This window comes from Meles meles, chromosome 21 (genome assembly GCF_922984935.1).
Source record: "Meles meles chromosome 21, mMelMel3.1 paternal haplotype, whole genome shotgun sequence".
Lineage (NCBI taxonomy): Eukaryota > Metazoa > Chordata > Mammalia > Carnivora > Mustelidae > Meles > Meles meles.
Window position 1 is genome coordinate 15,714,526 of NC_060086.1, and position 20,058 is coordinate 15,734,583.

Genomic DNA, 20,058 nt, shown 5'->3' on the forward strand with positions numbered 1-20,058 from the left:
TTTCCCTTTCCTTAACGTCTTTTAAAAACATAAGATTAGGGGGGCGCCTGGGTGGCTCAGTGGGTTAAAGCCTCTGCCTTCGGCTCAGGTCATGATCCCAGAGTCCTGGGATCGAGCCCCGCATCGGGCTCTCTGCTCAGTGGGGAACCTGCTCTCTCCTCTCTCTCTGCCTGCCTCTCTGCCTGCTTGTGATCTCTGTCTGTCAAATAAATAAAAAATCTTAAAAAAAAAAAAAAAAACATAAGATTAGGGGCACCTGGGTGGCTCAGTTGGTTAAGCATCCAACTCTTGGTTTCAGCTCAGGTCATGATCTCAGGCCTGTGAGATCTGAGCCCCACATTTGGCTCCACACTCAGCGTGGAGTCTGCTTGAGATTCTCTCTCTCTCCCTCTGCCTCTCCCCCAGCTTATGCTCTCTCTTTCTAAAATAAACAAGTTTTTTTAAAAATTAAAAAATTATATATTAGAATAAAAATAAGATTACATAAAGCAATAATCATAACATTATGTTGTTGGGGTCTTAGCAGATATTAATGTAGTATATATGACAATAACAGAACAAGGACAAAAGAGATAATGGGACTACACTGAAGCAGAGTTTCCATATTCCACCATAATTAAATTACTGTTAATCTGAAATCACGTGCAATGAGTTAAGGGCAGCCACTAAGAAAACGACTTAAGGTAATGTAGTTTCAAAAATTAACAAAGAAATTAATACAGCTCACTAAAATTATTTACCTAAACACAAAAGAAGACAACAAAGGAGAAAGAGAAAGAAGGGGAAAAGAAGGAGACATGTAGAAAATTAAAAAAGTGTAACCATATCAAATACAAAATACGTTAAATGTAAAGGGACTAAACAGCCTGATCAAGAAGCACAGATTGTTGGAGTGGGTTAAGAGAACAAGATCCAAGTACAGATTATCTAAAAGTGTTGCACTTTAGGTTCAACCATACAACCATGTTAAAAGCAAAAGGATGGGAAAATATGTGCAAACAGTTCATGTGACAGAGCGGGACTAAGCACATTAGTATCAGACAAAATAGACTTTAAGAAATATTACCAAAGGCTTGGGCACCTGGGTGGCTCATTCAGTTAAGCATCCAACTTTTTTTTTTTAAGATTATTTATTTATTCGACAGACACAGATCACAAGTAGGCAGAGAGACAGACAGAGAGAGAGGAGGAAGCAGGCTCCCTGCTGAGCAGAGAGCCCCATGTGGAGCTCGATCCCAGCACCCTGGGATCATGACCTGAGCTGAAGGCAGAGGCTTTAATCCACTGAGCCACCCAGGAACACCATCTTTTTTTTTTTTTTTTAATTCATTTGACATAGAGAGAGAGAGAGAGATCACAAGTAGGCAGAGAGGCAGGCAGAGAGAAAGAGGGAAGCAGGTTTCCCGCAGACAGAAAGCCCGATGTAGGGCTCGATCCCAGGACCCTGAGATCATGACCTGAGCAAAAGGCAGAGGCCCCAACCCACTGAGCCACCCAGGCGCCCCATCAGTTAAGCATCCGACTCTTGATTTGGGCTCAGGTCATGATCTCAGGGTCATGAGGTCAAGCCTTGTGTCAGGCTCCATGCTGGGCTTGGAGCCTCAAGATTCTCTCCCCCGCCACACCCCTTCTCTCTCTCCCCACACTCTCCTGCTAAGAAAGAAAGAAAGAAAGAAAGATAGATAACCAAAGGCAAAGAGTGACATTTCATAATGATAAACAGGTCCATATCTCAGGAGGACATAATTCTATGTGAATATGCCCGTAATGAAAGCGCCCCAAAATACATTAAGCAAAAATCAACAAAATTAAAAGGAGAAACAGACAATTCAACAATAGTTGGAGATTTCAATACTCCGCTCTCAATAACTGACAAGAACAATAGTCAGAAAACAAGCAAAGTTGTAGAAAACAAACAGTACCATCATGAAGTTGACCAAACTGACATTTATAGAATATTCCATCCAGCAGAACACACATTCTTTTCAAATACACATGGTACATTCTCCAGGGCAGACATGTGACAGGCTGTAAGATGAACCTCAATAAATTTAAAATGAATGAAATTGTAGAAAGTATTGTCTCCAGCCACAATGGAATTGAAAAGAAATCAACAAAAGCAATAAATCGTGAGAAATCTCCTCAAATATCTAGAAAGTAAACTAGAGTTTTAAATAGCCCATGAGTCAAAAAAAACAAAAACAAAAACAAAAACACAACAACAAGGAAATTAGAAAATGTCTTTAATTCAATGAAAATCAAACCAAAATGTACCAAAATCTATGAGATGAAGTTAAAAGTAGGTCTTCTCTTGAAATGTATAGATTTCAATGCATATCAGAAAAGAAGAAAAATCAATAACCTAAGTTCTCACCTGAAGAAACTAGAGGTGGCTGGGTGGCTCAGTGGGTTAAAGCCTCTGCCTTCGGCTCAGGTCATGATCCCAGGGTCCTGGTTTTGAGCCCTACATTGGGCTCTCTGCTCAGCAGGGAGTCTGCTTCCCCCTCTCTCTCTCTCTCTGCCTGCCTCTCTGCCTACTTGTGATCTCTCTGTCAAATAAATAAAATCTTAAAATCTTAAAAAAAAAAAAAAGAAAGAAAGAAAACCAGAGGAACCTGAACCCAAAGCAAATAAAATAAAGAAAATAGAGAGCCTGGGTGACTCAGTGGTTGAGTGTCTGCCTTCGGCTCAGGTCAAGATCCCATGGTCCTGCGACCGGGTCCCATGTCGGGCTCCCTGCTTGGCAGGAGTCTGCCTCTCCCTCTCCTCCCTGGTCATGCTCTCTCTTGTTATCTCTCTCTCTCTCAAATAAATAAAATCTTTTTTTAAAAAAAGAAAAGAATAAAGATCAAAGCTGAGATTGATGGAATAAAAAACAGAAGAAAATAGAGAAAAATCAATGAACCCCAAATTCAGTTATTTTAGAAGATCAACAAAAATGGGAAACCAAAACCTTTAGCTAGATTGCCCAAGAGTGGAGAGGGGGAGAAGCCACAAGTTATAAAAGCAGTTAGTAAAGAGGAAACATCACTACCAGTCCTACAGAAATTAAAGAGAGGTTCAAGAACCTCTCTTTATGAACAACCTGACGCCAACAAATTAGACAACTTAGATGAAGTACACATATTCCTAAAAGACACAAATTTTCAAAACTGATGCAAGAAAATCTGAATAGACTTAAACCATTTTTAAATGAATGATTTAAAATACCCCCAAGAGAAAAGTCCAATCATAGGCAACTTTAGTGGTAAATTCTGTCAAATATTTAAAGGAATAATATTGAACTTTAACAAACTCTTTCAGAAAAGAACAGGGAGAAAAACTTCCATACTCATTCTCTGAGACTGGCGTTTTTTTCCCTTGATACCAAAACCAGTCAAAGACATCATAAGAAAATAACAGACTGATATCCCTGACGGACCCAGGTGCAAAAATCCTTCACGATTAGGAAACCAAATCCATCAACATATAAAGAGGATTATACAGGTGGCACTTATCCCAGGAAGGCAAGGCTAGGTTTAGGGCTGGCGTCTGAAAATCAACTAGTCCCATACCTCACGACTAAAGGACAAGAACCCCATGATCATATTGCAGATGCAAAAACCAAAACAAAACAAAACCACCTGACCAATCCCAGCACCCATTCATGATAAAAACGCACAACCAGGAGGACAAGGCACCTCTTCAAGCCCAAAAAGACCATCTATGAAAACCATGGCCAACATCATACTTAATAGTGGAAGACCAAACGCTTTCCCTGTAGGGCCAGGGCCAATAGCAAAGCACGTCTGCCTTTCAGCATGATTCTGGAGGTTCTACCAAGTGCAGTAAGACGAGAAAAATAACAGGAATCTAGTTTGAAAGGGAAGATGTTAAACTCTCCTATTTGCAGATGACATGATCCTGTATGAAGAAAATCGAAGGAGTCCACAAAAAGTCCACTGGAACTAGCTCATAATTAGATTTAGCAAGACCGTTGGATAACAGATCAATATATCAAACTCAATTTTATTCCTAGGTAGTAGCAACAAACAATCTGAAAATGAAATTAAAAAAATTATTCCACTCACAATAGCATCAAAAAATATTGAGAAATAAATTTAACAAAAGAGATTTAATTAGCAAGACTTGCACATTGAAAACAAAAAATTGCTAAGAGAAATTTAAGGTCTAAATTCATGGAGAGACATTCCATGTTCATGGATTGGGATACTTAATATTCCCAAATTGACAGATAAATGAAACACAGGCCCATCAAAATCCCAGCAGCCTTTTTTTTTTTTCCCCTAAATTCTTCTCAATTTCGAAATCATCTAAATTATCTAAGAAACTGACCCACTCAGAGGGCTGGGCGGCTCAGTCAGTTAAGCATCCAACTCTAGGTTTCAGCTCAGGTCATGATTTCATCATCATGAGATGGAGCCCCACATTGGGTTCCCTACTGGGTGGGGAGTCTGCTTGAGGATTTCTCCTCCTCTGCTGCTCCCTGCTCCCCCTTCCCCCACTCTCACTCTCTAAAAATGAAGAAGAAAAAAAGAAATTGACCATCTGATTCTTAAATCTACATGGAAATGCAAAGCACTTAGAATAACCAGAACAGTTTTTCAGGAAGAAAAACAAACGAGGAAGATTTATTTTACACACTTGAAAAACTTGACCGCAATGCTGTCAAGGCTGTTCAGACATCAGAACAGACAGGAGCATCAGTGGGATAGAAGCGAGACCCCACAAACAAACCTTTATCCTCTTGCTACCCAGAACACTTCATGCAGAGAAGTTAGTCCTCAAAAAAAAAAAAAAAAAAAAAAAAAAAAAAAAAAAAAAATGGTGTGGGGACAATCAGGTCTCCATATACTGAAAACTACACTTAGACCCTTACACACTGTGCCTAAATAGTCACTTCAAAAAGGACAACAGCAGGGCTCCTGGGTGGCTCGTTCCGTGAAACATCTGCCTTAGGCTCAGGTCATGATCCCAGAATTCTGGGATCAAGTCCCACATTGGGCTTCCTGCTCAGCGGGAAGCCTGCCTGGCCCTCTCTGGCTGCCCCTCCCTCTGCTTGTGCTCTGTCTCTCTGACAAATAAATAAATAAATAAATAAAATCTTTAGGAAAAAAAAATAGACAACAGACTCAAATGTAAGAACTAAGACTATAAAACTCATAGAACAAAAAGAAAAACGTAGAGGAAAATCTTGGTGACCTTGGATTAAGCAAAGAATTCTCAAGCACCAAAAATGTGAAAGAACACAGTAAAGGGGAAAAAAAATGGACAAAAGCAGAGTCTACTATAAATAAAAACTTCTAAAAGCCACCTTTAAAACACTGAAAGATGAGCTACAGACTGGGAATAAGGCATTTCCAAGTCATATTTCTGATAAAGGACTTGTATCCGGAATGTAGAAAGAATTTACTCAATACCTTTGAACGGTTTTGAAACTCAGTAAGACAAATTAATGTGGGCAAAAGATTTCGACAGAAATTGTATACAAAAAGTAATAAGGATATTTCATGAGTGCATGAAAAACATTCAACTGCGTTGATGGGAAAATCATTTGACCACATGTTAACAATTTAAACACAAACTTACCATACGATGGGACAGTCCCACCGCAGGGACCCTGCCCGAGAAATGAAGACACATGTCCACGCCAAGCCTCTACACCAAAGGAAGCAGCATCGTTCATGCCCATCCCAAACTCCACGCCATCCTAATGCCCGAGATCCGCGCACGGATAAATGAAACCCGGTACAGCAAAAAAAGGAATCCTGTTCAGCCCCGAAGGTAAGCAAGCTATTACTTACTTAATCCTGCGTTATGGATTCTGGAACCTGGAAAACAGGAAGGAAGCCACACGCTCTAGGATTCAACTGAGGGAAAGTCTATAGAGAGAGCCGTGGGTCCCTGCCGGGGGGGCAGAGTGCTCATGGACAGACACCTCTGGGGGGACCTCCGCTAGTGTGCAGAAACCAGGAGGAGCACCCCCCAGCAGGCTCGAGCACCTCCAATGTCACGGTAGGTGAATGATCCCTCCAACAAGCGGCTGAAGGCCACGTTGCACGCACGCCATGCAGCCTCTGCTCAACTCAGCCTTCCTGACCACCAGAGTCCCTCCAGAACACTGTGCGAGCCCCCAAAGGCCATCGGCCTCTGCAGCCCTGTCCCCCTTAGGATTTCACTCCAAACATGACCTCGGGGTCATTTCCCTACCATCTTGGCTGCTTCCCCACCATCGAAATCTAAGGCTGCCTCAGTCCCGGGCTCCTGCTGACCGTGTCCGACAAAGAACTCTGAGCGGGGTGGAGAGGGGGTGGCCTGGGCCCCACCAGCCCCTCCGGTGGCTCCTCGCCCAGGGCCCTGGTTCCTCTGCATCGAGGGCCAGAGCCAGCTCCAGACTGTCAATGGCCAGTGACTCTTCCCCCTCCTCAGGGAGGCTCAGCTTATACATCTGTAAAACGGGCAGAGGGCCAGCTGCAGGTCGGCTGGGGTGGGAGGTGTCTGTGATGGGCAGATCTGGGCTCTGATGAGCAGCGAGCCTGGCCCAAGCTCTATCCCTGTGAAGATGCCTGGGGTGCGTGGCCTGTGAGTGAGCTCAGCTCATGGGGTGCGAGGTCCTGTGGCTGCAGGAGCCCCCCTGAGGTGGAGGTTGTGGGCCGGCAGGTGGGATAGGACGGAAGGGTCCCGAGCTGCTGGGAGATGAGGGGGGGTTGGTGGCTGAGGAAGCCAGACAGCTGGGGCCGAGCACCAGGGGTCAAGTCCCGCCCTTCCCAGCCCAGGTCCCTAGCTCTGATTCCCCAAAGCTCTGATTCTGAAGCATGGCCCAGCTTCCCCCGCTTCCCACCAAGTACCTCCCATCTCCTGTCCCCTCAAATGGGGACTGTCCCCCAAATTCAGAATTTCCAGACACTTCCCCTCACGGGATGATGGGAGCTGTGAGTGCTGGGCGGTTCTGTCCCCTCCCGGCTGTGTAAGCAGGGAGGCACCGGTGCCACGAGAGTCTGGGCTTCCCCGCAGCCCCGGACCCAGCCACACACGTCCGCCCACACAGCCGCCCACTGGAGCCCTCCTCCCAGCCCTGCCAGAGAGAAATGCACCCGTGTGTGTCGGCACACATGGCGTTGAGCACAACCTGGCGTGTGTGCCTGCTGGAGCACGCCGGGGGGTGCACGAGGATGTGTGGAAACTCCAATACCGCGTCCGACGGCACAGGGGTGTGACAAAGGACGCAGCTGGGCACAGCGGTGTGTATGCTCAAAAACCCCAGAGGCCGTGCCGACGGCTACAGACTAGTCCAGGGCCTGGGCTTGAGTGTGTGTGTGTCCCCACACCTGTGCCCGAGTGAGAGCCGGCTGGCAGGTTTGCACGTGCACGGGAGAGATGAGAGCATGCGGTGTGCATGCACACGAGCGTGGGAGAGGTGCCCTGCGTTAAGTGCATGCGTGTGTGCACGCGTGTGCACTGTGTCCAGCAGAGCGTGGGTGTCCTGGCCTTCCGGGCACAGCTGCCCACTTCAGCCCCGACGAGTATGGATTAAGGCCGGTGGCAAGACTGGGTTTCTGGTGAGTTGTTTTTCTAAAAAGCTGTCTCTGGCGAATCACGTTCCCTTAGACCTAGCATGGTCTTGCTCTGTGGGGACAGCATAATGAGGACACCAAAATAAGCCCGCGTCTGTCAGACGGCAGACGCCTCCAAGGCCCGCGTCTGGCCTGCCCTCCTCCCCCAGGCCCACAGGCGCGGGCAGTCCAAGCGGGGGCCTCCGGGAGCCCGACAGGCACCCTTCATTTTAAACCCTCGGTCTGCTCTACTGAATTTGCAAAAAATAAAAAGAGCAGACAACAAATTCATGTCCCAGCATCTAAGCCCTGAGCCCGAGGACTCGGCCGGGAAGGTGCCCTTCGTCGGGCGACGGCCACTGCATGCTCCTGTCTCCGGGAGGTAGGGGGGCAGCTCCCCTAGGAGGCTGTGGTGCACATGCGTGCGTGAGCACACACACACACATACGTGCACACAGAATGCACGCCCCGGCACGCACACAATCGCTCGCAAACCAGGACCTGAGGAGCACGTCTCCAAAGGGAAGCTTGCCTGCCCGTGGCCACGAACATTCCGGCACTCCATCTGCACCCGGCCCCCCGAGGGCTGAGCGCCACGTCTACCCTGGGGGGCCTCCTACCCATCCGTGTTGGGGGGGTTCAGCTCCCCTGGAAAGACCTCTCTGAAATGATAATGGATGTCAAAGGACCAAGAGGATTTGCTTTACACAATCCTGTTCCCTGCACAATGCATGCCTCATTTCATAATGGACACTCATGGGCGACGGTTTGCTTTACAGGTATCCTTCTCTATAGGAACACAGCTCTGATTTTTTAGGCGACGCCAAAACACAGGCAGCCTATGCCTCTGTCTCTCCATCGCCAGCCTGATTCGGGCCACCCCATTTCTCCCAGACATCAGAGACTCCCAGCTGGGTGCCTCATTCCCACTCGTACCCCTAAAAACCCTGCCTTCGCCCCCAGACAGAGGGATCCCTTAAACAGAGAAGTTATCCACGTTGCTTACTGCTCGAACTCCCCAAAAAGCTCCCCAAGGTGAACAGAACTCTCCAGCTCTTCCCAAAGCTCTGCCCCCTCCCAGACGTGGGGGGCCCCCTGACCCCGCCTACCGGCCTCTTGCTCCTGGTGGCTGGCCCGCTGGTCTAGCCCCTCCTCCAACACCAGGTTCCTTGCTCCCCAGGGCTCTCGCACGTCCTGGCCCTTTCCCCAGCACCCTCTGTCCCTGCCTCTGCATGGCAGGGCACAGAGGGACACAAGAGCCAAGCCAAGGCCTCACAGAGGAAGCCAGGGTTGTGGGGCTGAGGCCCCACAGGAGAAAACAGAGGCTCTGGGGGCCCCGTGAACGCCAGCAACTTTGTCCTCCACAGAGCTCACGTCCGTCACACTCGGCCACCGGCTGGCCACTGAGTCCAGCTGCCCTGCCACTACAGAGAACACCAGGCTCCAGGAGAGGAGGAAAGCCACTGCACAACCTGGGCCTCCCGCCCGGGGCCCGGGGCCCCCCAGCCCCAGCATCCAACCACCGGGCTGTGCTTCAGACCCATTTGACAGATGAAAGCACCAGGCTCAGCTATCCCCCAACCCCCAACCAGCAGCCGGGTCCTTCCAGAAGCTTCTGAGGGCTCTCAGAGGTAGGGCATACCCTTCAGTGCAGATGGCAGGGAGGCCCAGGACAGGCTCATGAGACACATTCGGGGGGTCCCTGGCCCTTTGGGCTTCCAGGTTGGGCGTGGGGGAACAGGTTGGTGGACGTGGCCTCTAGGGAGGGGCCACGAGCCGACATCTGCCCAGCTGCTCCTCAGGGCTCGGTCTGCCTGTCTGCAGCCTCTCCCCATGGCTCAGTGTACTGTCAGGGCCCCCAAGAGCCCACTGCCTAGATGCTGTTCTCCCCCTAGTCCCCCCAGAGCCAACTGCACAGTCCTCATGCCTGAGCATGGGGCAGTGCATGGTGCCCTGCCCTTGTGTCTCTGTGGTTTTTAAAGGGATGTATGACAGGGAGGTGCCTTGGCTGGATCCTGCTGGAAACAAAATCAGATTCTGTCGGTGAACATGGTGAACACGGGGGAGCCTCCAGGCTGCCCTCCCCCCGTCACATCTCCAGGAACGGCCCGGGGCTCCTGCAACACGGTGCCCATCTGCAGACATGGACGGCTCTCAGGGCCCCGGGGTTCCTAAATGCCGACCTGCAGAAGTAGCCACTGAAGAGGTAGACAGCAGAGAGCTGACCTAAAGGGGGGCTGCGGCCCACAGGCCAGTCCGCATGTGCACACCCTGACCCTCACCCCACAGAGCAGCGGGCAGGGCCTTCACAGCCCCATCTGGGAGGCAGGGAAGCTGTGCAAAGACCCCGTGCTCACTGCAAGGGGGAGCGAAGGCGAGATGCAGGGCTGAGCCTGGACACCCCCGTCTGCTCTGACACTGGCCTGCTGTGCTATCTGGGCCTCAAGTCTCCCCATCTGCTATATGGAAGGGCCGAATCAGAGGCACCATGGAGTGCCACGGACGCACACTGATGGCTGCTGATGAGGGGCACCAAGCCCCGCGGCCATAGGAGCCCATCCTGGCGGAGGGAGGTGCCCTGAACAGCATCCCCAGGCCTTGGTGTGGGGTCCGCACCCTCCCTGCCCAGCTGCCTGTGAAGGTCCCCCTCCCAGCTCCGCTCACTGCTCGCCCAAAGGCCTCTGAGCCCAGACGTCTGCTCCTTCCTTCTGGCTCATCCAAATGCTGCCTGCCATTTAGGGGGCTGGCCGACCCTTCCTCTGGGAGCCCCCAGGCCTAGGGCAGGGCAGTCCCCCAAGGAGGAGCTGAAGGCCAGCTCACAGAGGAGGGAAACCCTGAAGGCAAGCCTGGCCATTAATTCTGAGGAACTAAGGCTCATTGTCAGGCAGGAAGGGAGGCTGAGTCACAGACAGCGCCATGGAACAGCCCCAGGGTCTGGGCAGGGAGGGGTGGAGGCTGCCACTGAAAGGCCTCAGTGTGGCCTTGGCCCCAGTACTCAGACGGTGGGCCAGCCTCTGTGACTCAGTCTCCCCACTGCTCCCCCAGAGCAGGGAGCCAAGTTTGGCCCACTGTTGACCCTAAGAAAGAGGTCAACCCAACTGGGCCCCTGCTGCCCTGGGTTCTTGGTTCTTGCTTAGTCTCTAAGCCCGAGGCCAGCCTGGAGGAGGCAAGCACCTGATCCTGCTTCCCTCCCAGGAGGATTCCAGCCCTGCTCCACCCCCCTGTAGCTGTGTGACCTCTAGCTGATGCTAGACCCTTCTGGAAGATGGGCCTGTGTGTGTATGTTTGTATGGTCGTGTCTATGATCTGGGTCCCCACCCTGGACACAAGCCCACCAATAGCAGAGCTCTGTTGCAGTCTCATCCCAAGGCTCCAGGCAGAGTGCACAGTAGGTCCTCAATATGTTTGCTGAGCAAACCTTCAGGGACTTTTCCAGCTCAAAGGGCTGCTCCCATATGGCCACCGGGTCCCAGAATAGTCCCTATAACCTCTCCTCTTCCCCAGGAGAGTTTGGCAAAGCCAGGTCTCAGCCGGCCAGACTTGGGCAGGTGGGGTGGAGGGCGAGGGACAGGCAGGCCCAGAGAAAGGAACCAAGAAGCCACAGCTCTACCCCGTTCCTGCTCCCCTCCAGGGCCAGCGACTGGCACAGGGAGTTTGGGGGTCAGGGGTGCATAGGGAACAGGAGCTGTCCCTAGCCGTGAAGGCTATCCGTGCCTGTCCAGTAAGCCGAGAACCACTACACAGAGACAGGACCCCTTTACCGCCCTCTCTGCCCCCACTCACTCTGCGACCTCAGACAACAGACTGCCCTCAGTCTCCCCACATGTACAGCGGGTGCTGGGATGGATGGCGGTAAGGTCCCTTCCGCGTCAGAGCTCCAGCCCCCCTCCACCCCCCCGTCGTGGGCGGCACCATCGGCCACACACCCAAGGCCAGCGGACACCTGAGCCTATGTTGGAAGAAATCAGAATCCACGACAAACAAAAAAGGAAGGGCGCTGTTGGGGGGCATGGCGGGGACCACGGAGATGACAAATGGATCCAGTGTCCGCGGCAATACCACAGCCGCTCCAGGTTCACGCCCGGAAATTTATGGCCCCGTCACCCGGCCCCGGAGATCTATCTCCTGCCTGTCACTCATGGGCATTTTTTATCCTGCGTCCTCCCTCCGTATGTATTCTCCGCCACCCACTCGGGCATCCACGGGGTCGGTCTGCCTGTTTCCCACGGAGATATACGAACACCCCAAATCCAAACAGCTTTGCTCAATTTTCCTGCTGCTTCAACATCCTTGGGAACAGGTCCTCTGCTAACCGGCCCTGGGCCCCTAAGGGGGAAGGGACAGGGTATGGGGTAGGGGCCCTAGCTCCTGGGTGTTTAGAAAACCCCTCTGAAACCCACAACGGGGTGTGTGTGCATGTGTGCACACGTGTGCGTGCTAGAGACACACAGATGTGGGACCCAGGCTGACAGTTCCATTTCACTCCATTGATCTGAGTCACAGCCACAGTTTTGGCCTAATGCTCCTTCCCTGAAACAGGTGACGCTGATGAGGAGACATTTAGGGTCCAAAGAGTCAAATCCTGGAGTCTTAAGAGAAGGTCCAGGCTCTGGCCCTAGGCTCTTCTAGGGACTATGACCACCTGTTCCTTGGAGGGGGTGGGGTGGGGGAAGGGAGCAGAAGCCTCTCCCCAGCCCAGGTGTGAGGCACCTGCTTCCAAAGGCATTTGGAAGAACTTCTGAGCTTTCCAGAGAGTTCTGTGGGGCTGATGAGGAAAGGGACATTGTTCTTCTTCCCTTCCTCTGGCCACAGGTGCAGGCACACACCACACACACACCCTCCACCCAGTTTGCCAGGCCTTCAGATAAGGGGCCTATCCCGGCTTTCCTGAGAGTCGAGAATTGCTTGCTTTGGGCAATCCCACACAGGCGACCAGCCTATCACCATCAGAAGGACTGCGCAGCTGGCCCCAGGAGAGGGTCCAGCTGATGCCAGGACGGCATGGCTCCCAACCTTTCTGATTCGGACGTCGTCTGCCCACTGGAAGGTGTTCAGAGCCCCCCCCACCCCCCCGCAACCCGCTGGCATGTGCCCAGGAATACAAGGGACCAAAGTGCTGGCTTGGGTCCTGGCCTGTTTCCAACCCCCTAAACCCAGAGTAAAGGCAGGCATTCCCTTCTAACAAGCCCCACCGTCTGGAGTTTGTCTCTCTAGCTCTGGGGTTTTCTCCTCTTTAGACAAAGTGGAGCACAAACCTGGCATGGGGCAATGATTCTGCCCCCCCACCCCCCACCCCGCAAGGCTGTTCAGTTAAAAGCCGAAAGCTGCAAGGACCCAGGGCAGGGGAGGCCAGGGGGCTGCCTAGGTGGGAAAGATCAGAGTCTCTGTGGTTTAAAACAACATAGCCCCATTTTCTCCTTCCCTCTTGGGGCTGGGCAGAGGCTGGGGGTCTCTTTAGAGATGGCCCCTGTGAAAGACAGAGTGGAGAGGTTTGCTCTTCTAACTCCGTTCACTCTGCACAGTTCAAAATCTCCTGTCCCCAAACCTTGTAGGATCTGAGACCCGGGGAATGCTCTCTGCACAGCCCTCAGCTCAATACAGCAGGGAAAAGGCAGCTACAGCTGCGTCCAAGTAAGGACTCCATAATGCACAGGCCCAAAGAGAAGCAGTTCACACCTGAGGCTTTGCTGGGCAGTGCAAACCTGGGTTGGTCTCCCAAGCCTAGAGGAAAGGAACCCGGGGGGCCCTCCCAGTGCTAAGCCTTCATCATGGTGTTTCCTCCATAAATTACACATTATCATCCTACCCCCATTTTCCAGATGTGATAACTGAGGCTCCAAAGTCACGTGCCTCGGAAGTCATGCAGGTGATGCTTGGAAGAGTCTGATTTTGATGCCAGAGGCCCTCAAGCAGGTAATTCGAGGATTTTAAAGGATGGAAAGCAGATGTCTGTCTTTAGAAGCAGATTGGGGCAAGCAGGCTCAACTGCACTCCCCCAAAAGCCATGACAATGAGAACCGGTACAAGGTGGGGGAGGAGTGGAGAAGATTCACCAAGTTCAGAGGCAAAGGCCCCGACCCCCACACCGGGGCTTCAACTCCCCCCGGAGGGACCGCGGAACGTGGCCCCTCCCCCGAGTGCCCCCGGACCGTCCCGGCGCCGGGTGGGGAGAAGCAAGACGCCTGGAAGGCAGACCCGGCGGGGATGGTGCCGCGGACACCCACCAGGGTCGTGGACCCAAGACCGGGGAGGGTGGGCCGCTGGGAGCAGCAGCAGCTCTGGGGCGCACCACCCGCCGCGGACCGCGAAGGGTGCAGCCAAGAGAAGACCGAGGAAGGAGCAAGGCCACGCGAGCCAGCAGTGGTGCGACGGGCAGCAGCGACCGGAGCGGGGTGGGGGGGGGGCGCAGCAAGACCCCTACCCGGACCCCCGCTCCGCCGGCTAAACCGCGCGCCGGCGCCAAGTTCCTCCAACTTTGCCCGCCACGCTGTGAGGGCGCACAGGGCCGGGGGCGAGGGGGAGCGCGCGGGTTCCGGCTGGGTCCCGCGTCCCAGGCTGGGCGCCCAGCCGCTCTCGCCTCGGGCTCCGGGCGCCGCGCTTACCTGCCGCCGGGCCGCGCTCCCGGGCTGCGCCTGCCGCCGCCGCCACCGCCGTCCTCCAGGCTCTAACTTCGCTCCGGGGATTGAGATTCCTCCCCAGCTTCGCCCATCGATCCGCGCGCGGCCCCGCCCCGCCCCGCGCCTCCCCCCGCCCCTCCCGCGCCCGCCCGCCCGCCCGCTCCCCCGCTCCCCCGCTCCCCGCGCGAGTCCGGCTCCGAGCCCGCACCCGCCCCGCTCCCTCCCTCCTGGCCGCCGGGCGGGGGCAGGGTGCAGGGGGTGGGGCCGGCCGGGGAGGGGGCTACTAGAAAGCGCAGGAGGGCTGGTTTCCTCGCGGTCCCCTCCTGCCCTTCCTCCCCCATCCAGGTGGGGGCGGAGGGCGGCGCGCGGGTGGGAGAGCGCGCGACTGCTGGTGACGGCCTGAGCCACCCACGACCCCCACCACATGAAGCCAAGCCAGGGCGTTCGCCGGCCCGGGTGGGCCCGTGGTCCGGCCCTCGTCGGGAAGGACGGGGACCTGGGCGCAGAGAACGCGGTAGGAGGGGGGGACAGGTAGGGCCGCCCCTCTCCCCAGCCCTGGCTCCCCTTCCTTCCCTCACTCACCCCCACCTCTGGGATGACTCCGGGGGTTCTCGCACACTCTTCCCGTTCAGTTTGACCCTCACAACCTGCGTGTGGAAGCCCCTCTTCCCGCATATTACAGGCGAGGAAACGGAGTCAAGAGGGACCCCGACTTTTGCCCCGCGCCACACAGCCCATCCAAAGCAGAGGCCGAGGGGCAGCCTCGGCCCCCAGGACAGCCTCCCGACCCCTCCCGACTCCTGGCTCCAGCCGGGCAGGCCTGGGCATGCCCCTCGGCCAGCCAGGTTCCCAGCTCAGGGCCCGCTAGCTCGCTGGAGTCCCCGCGGGGCAGCGCCCCCTCCCCGCTTCCTGTCCCCGCCCGCCTATGATTCCCGGCCTCAGTACCCCCGGCACGCTCTCCGCTCCCCGCCAGCAGCTGGGCAATTCACCGAGCATACAAAAGAGTTGACTCAATTCAAAGGCAGCAAATCAAGATAAATCCTATAGTGTGTGGGGACAGAAGAGGGAATATGAATGAAGGTCCACAGCACAAGCAAGTCCTATATGGACTGGCAAGTCACCCCCCAGCCCTGCCCAGGCACAGAAGGCTGATCAGGAAGGGGGGAGTGTGTTCTGAGCTGGCCACCCCCTGCCAGGCCAGAATTTGTGCTTTGTAGCCCCCCGCCCCCGCCTGTCTGCTGGAGCTCCGTTGAGGGTAGATGCATAAAGGGGGAGTTAGCTGGTGGCCCCCCATGGGGGGGTCAGTGTACCCCACTCACATATGGCTCCAGGGTCAGGGCTGAAGCATGGGGAAGAAGGCCGAGGGGCCATTTAGGGCTTTTGAGCTGTATGTAGCCTTTCTCCTTGGGCTGCCCCCTACCCACACTCCTGTCCCAGCAGGTGCAGGCCAAGGGCAGCCCCCCATTTATCACCAATAGGTAGTGGAAGCCTCAGATAATGCCAGGCCTGAGCACAGGGGACAGAGAGGGTGGTGACAAGTCTCCCCTCCTCCCTGCTGTTCACAAGGTCTGTCCAGCTGCCACTTGGAATGGGGGCAAAACTCATCCTCCCCCAGAGCAACCCTGGTCCCCCTTAGTAGGTCTCAGAAAGCAACCTTCTAGCCTCTGGCCTCACTTTACACAGAAAACTCACAGCAATGACCTGAGATCCTCGTGCAGCCTTTCAGAGGCAAACCCCTGCCAGTGGTGACCCACCCCTCCCTTTCTGACTGATTCCCCCAGACCCACACGGGCCAACCGACTCTGGTTCCAGAAGGATAGGCAGGCTTTTTGATGCACGTCTCCAGTGTGCCAGGGACTGTGCTAGGCTCCTGCCCAGACTTAACATCAGGACCTTCTCACTACTCTGCTGTAGCAAGGGCTATGAGCCCATTTCTGCAGCCTGCAAGCAGAGGCCAGAGGCCTCAGCCTGCCCTTGACCCACACTGGCCATCCCCTAGGCAAGTATGTGTGTGCCCAGTGTCGGAGCTCAGAGGAGGGACTCAGAGGTCAATGGGGGGTGGAGAGGGGGGCGGGACTGAAGTCCTCGCTGGAAGGTCCCTCAACCGCAGGATCCGAGGATCGAGGATCGGTGGGCAGGTGCAGGGAGCAAAGCCCAGAATGGGGGCGCAGAGGTTTGGAGGTGGGGCCCAACGGCTAGGGTCAGGGTCCTTGCCACTGCGCCCCCTACTCTGAGCAGAGGCTTCGCCTCCGGCTGTGACCTCCTCCCCTTAGTCTCATCTGGGTTGCCCCTCCCCCGTGGCCGCGCCGATTGGCGGTCTGCGTGTAAGTCATTAAATCTGTTACAGAGACGCCGGCGCCGCCGCGAGGACATCTGTCAGGGACCCAGGACTGCGATCCACGCCCCCTACCCCACCCCCAGACCCAGAGGAGGGGAAAGGATGCGACACCTCGCTCACCAAAGCTGAGATTGCCGAGAGCGGCACGAGAGCGCTGGAAGGCGTTGGGGGTCCCGAGTTAATGGAGGGGGCGGGGCCGGTAGCCAGCCCTGGGGGACAAAGACCCCCAGCTGCTTGGGAGCTGAGCTCTGCAGCTACGCAGACGGGAAGAAGTATTCCATATTCCCCACCCCTCAAATCCTCAAATCCACTCAAGCTCCGATCTGAGTGTTGGGATGGGGTGGCGGCAGGAGACGGAATCCTCCTGGGCCTTCGGGGGTGCGCGGAAGAGACGCTGAAAGAGAAGCCCCCAGGACACTGCCTCCGCCCCAGCACAGGCAGTTGTAGCTACACCCCCAAACCCTCTCCGGAGCTTCGCGAGTCCCTATGCCCTCCACATTTCCCCCAGGCGGCCCGCGGCGACCACCCCACTCCCCACTGCCCCTCAAATGGGGCGGCAACCGGCCTGCAGGGTGGCGGGGCGTGCGAAGGTGTCGCGGTTCACTGTGTAGGCTGGGAGAAGAGGCGCTGATGGGAGGAAATCCCCGCTCATCCCTGGCAATCTGGCCCCAGGAACCCCACACCCATCCGGCGGAGGAGGACTCTGTTGGGGACTGTGCTCGGATCGCGCCAATGTGGCTCGGGCCCCCGACTGACTGGGTGGCCACAGGCCACACCGTGCAGTTTGGGAAGAGAAAAAGTTGGGGGGGGCGACACCCCGAGACCGGGATGGAAAGGCCGGGAGTAGAGCAGGGAAGGGGGGCGTGGAGGGAAGAGCGACAGGACAGAGACGTTGAGAGCCGGGAAGGGAGCCAGTTCCCGGCCTGGGGTCCCGCCCCACCTCGCAGCCAAGCCCAGCTTCGCAGCTTTCAGGGCCTGGAAAGGTTCGGGTCACAGGCTCCTATTAATAGCTGCGAACCCGGTCCTTTCCGCGGGCTCGGCAGCTGCGGGCAGAGCCGGGGCGAACGGGGCGGGGGGTGGGGGGTCCTGCAACACCCCTCAAGGGCTCCAGAGGCGCGGGGCGGAGCGCTGCTTCCCCCATCCTGGCTGCGCGAAGGCTAGGCACCTTTAGTCCGCTCCCTCCCCGCCCTCCGCTAAGAGATGGGGTTCTAGGTTGGGGGAGAAGTCCCGGGGCCAACTTGGGGCACCGCGGCTACCAATACGCACTCACAGGCAAGACCACCCTGTCCCCCTCCCTGCCCAGCCCATCCTTCACTCTCACAGCGCTCAGGAAAGTTTCGGGGTCCCCAAGGCGCCTCCTGGCCCGAGGGGTCCGGCGTCCCGGGCCTTCGGGCCCCGGCGTCGGGGAGGGAAGTTTGACCGGCCGGCGCTCGGCGACCGCTAACTTCGGGTGCGCTCGCCTCGGAACCCAGGGTGTGTGTGTTGGGGGGGTGCCCCGAAACCGCGGACCCAACGCTCCGCAACCGAAGCCACACGAGCGGGGGTACTGGGCCACGGCGCGGACGCCCAAGACAGGGCGCGGGGGCTGGAGCGGCCCGGGCCGCAAGAGCCGCCGGGGACCCCGCGCCCGCCCTCACTGCCGCTCGGGAGAGCATCTTCCCCGCCTCCCCCAGGGGCGGGGACCCACCAGCCCCGCTGCTGCGGCAGAGGGGACCCCCGCCCCTGCAGCCCCGCGCAGCCCCTTCCCCCACCGTCCCTCTCATACCTGGGCCCGGGTGCGGGCCGGGGGCTGGCGCCACCGTCGCCGGCGAGCGGAGCGCGCGCGCCCAGATCCCCGGAGCGCGGCGGCGGCGGCGGCGGCGGCAGCGGTGGCTTCCCCTCCTTCCTCCTCCTCTTCCTCCGCCGGGCTCGCTGGCTCCAGACAGATCTCCTCCCCCTCGCGCCCTGCCCGCCCCTCCCGGAGCCCGCCGGGCTGGGCTCGGCCTGCGACCGGGAGCTGAGCGGAGCCGGCGGGAGCCGGGCTGCGGCGCTCACTGCGTCAAGCGCGGGGCGAGCGCGGGGCGGCGGCGGCGGCGGGGACCGCGCGCTGCGAGCCCGGGGCCGGCCGGGCAGGCGGGGCGGCGGCGGCGGCGGCTCCGGCTTCGGCTCCGGCTTCGGCTTCGGCTCCGGCGCGGGCGCGGTATCGGCCGAGGCAGCGCCGAGATTGTAGCACATTCTTTCTGAGCGTGATCGAAGGTTTCCTGTAGGAGCCGGAGCGGGGAGGGCTGGAGGAGGGGCGGGGGACGCGGGCGGGGGCGGCCGGAGGGCGGGCGGCGGTGTGGCTCCCGCACGTCGGCGGACTGGGGGTGTCCCGAGGGGCCCTCGGGAGGGGAAGTTGGATCGCGCCGTGGGGGCGGCGTGCGGAGCCCAAAGGCTGCCTCGCCCCCTCCTCCTAGCCCGCCCCGCGCGCCCCCGCCCCAGGCCACCGTTTGGAGCTGAAGCCCCCAAGGTCTCGGAGTCGAGACTTTGGGAGGCGACGGGAGGTGGGCACCGGGGCGGAGGGTGTGTGCACGCGCGTGCGGACCCGGCCGTGTGCACACACACCCGGGAGCCGCGTGAAAGTTGACCTGAAGTCAGACCCTGTGTGGGCGCGCGCGTCCGCGAGTGCAAATGCACAGCCCGCAGGGGCGCGCGTATCCGGGGACGAGGAGGGCTAGGCACGTGGGGGGCGGGGGCGAGAGGGTGGTCGGGCTCCCAGGGACGTGCCCTCCCCCAGATCGTTGGTCTCCATCCCAGCCCTCCCATTGCTCACCCCCACCTTCGGCTGGGAAGAAGGTGGGGGCGCGGGATCACCCAGGCCCCTTCCGAATCCCGGAAGGTTCCGTTTGGCGGACTTCCCTCCCACCGATCCCCCCTTCCCCTTCATTCGTCTCCGGAATACCCGGGGATCCGAAATCACTCGGCTGGCCTCTAAACTGGGTTCTAAATCCGCAGCTCCCTAGATGCCCCGAGCCCTCACCCAGCGGCCACACCGCCCGCCCGGGGCTCCCACTGCCCACCGCCCCTGCCCTAGCTTGCCGCTTGCGCGGTGGGTAAAAATTCCAAACCAGGCTCAAGAGCGCCCCCGCCCGGCACGGCCTGCGCGCGGCTTCTCGAGCCGCGGCGATGGAGCTGCGGAGTGGGTACACCAGCGGGCGCGCGGCAAGACCCCCGGACCCCGCCCCCGGCGCTGCGCACCTGCTGCGCGTTCCTGCCGGGGCGGGCGAAGGGAGGGAGGCGCCCGGGCCGGACTGCGCTCCTGGGAGAGCGCGCGCGGCAAAGGGGAGGGGTCTGTTGGAGGGCGAGGGAGTTTCCCCCAGGGTGCCCTTCTCCCCACCCGAAGAGGAGGCCCAGGGCGGGGTGGGAGCGACGCCTGAGGTTTCAAGCCCCGGGGCCCAAGGCTGTCCGGCCGAGGATCGGCGCGGGGCTGTGGTCCGGGTCCGGTCCAGCGGCCTCTCCGCAGCCCATAAACTCCATCCATCCTGCTGCGCCGGCTGCCCACCCTCCGTGCTCCTCCTATTCCACCCCCCAG

General features: G+C 57.2%; 1 protein-coding gene across 3 annotated transcripts in view; it reads right to left on the bottom strand.

The window, feature by feature from the left end:
- The window catches only part of ELFN1 (extracellular leucine rich repeat and fibronectin type III domain containing 1), a 65,948-nt gene extending 47,567 nt beyond the window's left edge, over window positions 1-18,381 (bottom strand). Inside the window, exon 1 of one of the 3 annotated variants that reach the window (XM_045993655.1) lies at window positions 18,274-18,381. The gene's annotated coding sequence lies outside the window, so the exon portion shown is untranslated. Of the gene's footprint in view, window positions 1-14,155; window positions 14,199-14,752; window positions 14,837-18,273 lie in introns of those variants that run through there. The other 2 variants (XM_045993657.1, XM_045993656.1) reach the window with 2 other exon arrangements.
- Window positions 18,382-20,058: the final 1,677 nt, after the last annotated feature.